The sequence below is a fragment of the Sturnira hondurensis genome, unplaced genomic scaffold (genome assembly GCF_014824575.4).
Source record: "Sturnira hondurensis isolate 20B ecotype Veracruz unplaced genomic scaffold, ASM1482457v3 Scaffold0022999, whole genome shotgun sequence".
Classification (NCBI taxonomy): domain Eukaryota; kingdom Metazoa; phylum Chordata; class Mammalia; order Chiroptera; family Phyllostomidae; genus Sturnira; species Sturnira hondurensis.
The window spans coordinates 1-4230 of NW_028095630.1; the positions used below are offsets into that span (position 1 = coordinate 1).

At 38.1% G+C, this 4230-nt stretch overlaps 1 pseudogene; it reads right to left on the reverse strand.

Moving 5' to 3' along the window:
• Positions 1 to 2806: 2806 nt before the first annotated feature.
• LOC118980707 (deoxyuridine 5'-triphosphate nucleotidohydrolase, mitochondrial-like) lies at positions 2807 to 3302 on the reverse strand (annotated as a pseudogene).
• Between the last annotated feature and the right edge of the window lie 928 nt (positions 3303 to 4230).

The window sequence follows — 4230 nt, forward strand, 5'->3', positions numbered from 1 at the left end:
AAAGAGGACATACAGAGGATCCAGAGACACATGAAAACATGCTCGATATTGCCAGCTATCAGAGAGATGCAATTAAAACCACAATGAGATACCACTTGACACCAATCAGAATGGCCATCATAAACAAAGCAACAAACAAGTGTTGGAGAGGTTGTGGGGAAAAGAGGATCTTAGTTCACTGTTAGTGGGATTGCAGACTGGTACAACCATTATGAAAAATAGTATGGGCTTTTTTTAGAAAACTAAAAATGGATCTGCCTTTTGATACAGCAATTCCACTGCTGGGATTATATCCTAGGAACCCCAAAACACCAATCTAAAAGAACCTATGCACCCATAAGTTCTTAGCAAGAAAATTAACAATAGCCAAGAGTTGGAAGCAACCTACTTGCCCATCAGTAAATGAACAGATCCAAAAACTATGGTACACATGCCAATGCAATTCTAGGCAGCAGAAAGAAAGAAGGAGCTCCTACCCTTTGCAACAGCATGGGTGAAACTAGAATGCATTATGCTGAGCGAAATAAGCCAGGTGGTGAAAGACAAATACCATATGATTTCACTTTTACCACGAAACTAAAAACCAAAGCAAACAAGCAAGCAAAATATAAGCAAAAGCACTTCAATAGAGAACAGGCTGACAGGGCCCAGAGGTGAGAGGGGAGGGAATTTCAGGGGAAAAGGGAAAGGGTTTACAGGAACAAGTGTGGAAGACTTATGGACAAGAACTAAGGGGGGTGGAAATGGCTGGGAGGCGGGGGCACGGGGGGCTGGGTTGGGAGTAAAAGACAGAAAACTGTACATGAACAACAATTGAAATAAATGTATTTTATTTTGTTTAATTTTTATTTATTTATTAAATTTAATTATTGTTCAAGTATACTTTTCTGCCTTTTACTCCCATCCCAGTCCATCCCCACCTCCCTCCCATTTCCACCCACTTTAGTTTTTGTCCATGTGTACTTTATACTTGCCACTGTGAATCCTTCCTCTTTTGAAATAAGTCAAATTTTAATAAACATTGGTGTCTAAAAGAACCACCACATCTTATGTCTTTTAGGAAATGGACATTGAAAGAACAAAAATTAAATGTACACATTCAAGCAACATGAAACCTATACTGGAAAGGTCAGAATCCAGACACTGAGAAGGGTAAATGCTGCTGCTGCTTATGTGGAGCAAAGGGAACTCTCTTTTCTTGTTGGTGAAAATGCAAACTGCTACAGTCAGTTGGGAAGAGTTTGGAAGTTCTCACACAACTAAACATACACTTATTATATAAGTCACAAAGTGTACACCATAGTATCAAACCAAACAGCTAAAAATTTTATCTACACAAAAGTCTACAAGGAACATTTTGAGAAGCTTCATACATAAATTTCAAAAATTTATGACAAAGATATCTGTCAAGAGGTGAAAAGATAAGTAAACTGAAATATAAACAATAAAATGTTATTTCACACTAAAGAAATAATATATCAAGCCATGGAAGAAATGTACATTTCTCATAGAATTAAGAGAATCTCATCTGAGCAAGTGCTCTATTGGTTACAGTGTCATCTAGATACACAAAGGTCATGGGTTATATGCCCCCAAAATATTTAATTGAGGATTTTCAAGACACATTTGCATACCTGTGGCAATTGTAGCATTATTCACAAAAGCCTGGTACACAGAAAAGAACCCCAGGTCTATGAATGAATACATTAAAAAATTAACTTTGTATAGTAGCTGTGGCTCAGTGGATGGAGTGCTGGCCTGTGAACAAAATACTTGCTTGTTCAATACCAAGTCAGGGCTCATGCCGGGATTCCTGGCCAGGTCCCCAGTTGGGGGCAAGTGAGAGGCAAATATACATTGGAATTTCCCTCTCCTTCTTCCACCCTACCTCTCTCTCTAAAAAGGAATGAATAAAACATTTTAAAATATTATAGAAGTATGACATATAATTACTGCTCTGTCAGGCAATAGAAAATATGATCTCACCTGATACCACAAAGTCAAACTAGAACACCTTCTAGGGGAAGCACATGAGTCACAAAGACACAAGCTATAGTGTTCCACTTAGGTGAGTTCTAATGGAGTCCAACTAAGGGAAAAGAAAAGGTAGTTCCCTGGGCCTTGGTTTTACAAAAAATGAGGAAGTGGTTGTTTAATTGATATTGGGACATTTCTGCCAGACACAAGTTTCCAGAATTCAAATTCACCATTAAACAATTTTATTTAATATGAATTAACTGTACTGTTACAGAGAGTTAAGAAGGTAGATACTTATTTACATAGTTTCTTATCAAAGGTTAAAATAAAATATATCTAAAAGAGCTATAAATCTTTTCTTTTTAACTCTAACTTGTTATTATTTTTTGATTAACTTTCTGTTTGTATCTGTGGAAAATTCAAGGCTTTTTAATAAAAGGTATTTATTTTTTCACTCTTTTCAAGTTACTTGATCTATTTATTGCTGTTCAAGTACAATTTTCTGCCAGCTGTGCTTATCACTCATAAGCAAAATGAAAATTTATCTGCTCAAGAGGAAGCACTTAGTAAATGAAATAATAGACTTTTGGGGGGAATCAATAAGTGACATACAATTGACTGAAACAATAATCTGTGTTAGTTTACCATGCAAAGTAATACAGCTATCAAATGCAGAAAAAAAACAAAAATCTACCTCTTCTTTGGTCATAAGAGAACTAAGAATTTTTGGAAGCTAAAGCTTGATTAAGCACCAAATCACTGAAAGAAATTTTTGTTTTATTTTCAAGACAAAACTACATTTTCTCATTTTCTGTTCTCTGAATACATGTCAATTCTCTCCAGGGAAACCAAAGCCTCCAGAACCCTGTTCCGTGTTATCCAAACCTTCCTCTCCCTCTATTTCTGAATAATAAATCCATTCACAAATGAAGTGTGCAGTGCGATCAAGTTTTTTAACTTCAAACTTTTGTTTGCCAAAATTGAACAGTACAACATCAACATTTTCTCCATGATCTTGATCTATGGCACCAGCTTCTACATCTATGAGGTGTTTTGCAGCCAAGCCAGAATGTGGAGCTACTATTCCATCCCACCCAGAGGGCAAGAGTGGTCTGAATGTTAGCTTTCATGACGGCTTTCTACATAGGTGGCAGTGTGTAATCATTGGCATTGTACAGGTAAGCCCCAGCCAACTGCACCTACCCCTTGTTAGCGGTATTGGGGAGACCCTGGAGCATGACTAAGGAAAGCCATGCACCACCCTCCTCTGCACATGGGGACCATTTACTGGGGAAGACAGTGTGCATCTCTCCAGAGCACAGCATAGAAGAGGAAAACGCAGGCACAGCTTGCAGCAAAGAAACAGGAAGACATGAATAAGATCCTTTCAAAAATTACGTTCAGTTCAGAAAAGCTGCCTTTTAAGATTTTATTTATTTTTAGACAGAAGAGAGAGGAGGGTGAGAAATAGCAATGTGTGGTTGCCCCACACGTGCTCCCGGGTGGGAACATGGCTCACAACCCAGGCATGTGCCCCAACTGAGAATCAAACCAGGAACCAATGGTTGGCAAGTTGGCACTCAAGCCAGTGACCCACACCAGGCGGGGCCAATATAGAAAAGTTTATATCCGACACACAGAGAATATCAATTCAGCCATGGAAAGATAAAATGAAGACTATTTCTGCAACTCGAAGTACCAAACAGCCATTTACCAGTAAAAAGCATAGAAAAAAACAATGAACAGAGTAAGGAAAAACACAAACAAATGTGCACTTAAATTTAATGGCAATTGATGTGTGGCTGATTCATATTTGAATCAAGTCCAGCAATGATTAAGTGCTGATATTAAAACTATCATTTGCTTTTATAATATACAAATAAATACTAAAATGTCAATCAACAAAGTTTGGAGAATTTATCCTAAAAAAAAAAAATCATCCTGGAAAACCAGCAGTGATAATGACTGACTGAGACTGAGAGATGCTAGAGTCCATGTCTTTCTCTCAAAGAGTCTGACACAGACTTACACAGACTCACAAGCTCTGACCTTCAGCCTTGGGACAGTAGATTGAAAGGTGCTAGGGATATTCAGATGAGAAACTCATCTGTCTCGCATCAGGGCTAAGACTGGAGGGGCAGTCTTCTCTCACATAGAAGTCATCTGACACCTTCTTCCCTTGCAGAGCCCTTTCCATAATATAGCTAGAGGGTACTATGTCTGAGCCCCCACCTACCTGGCTAATGCTATGAT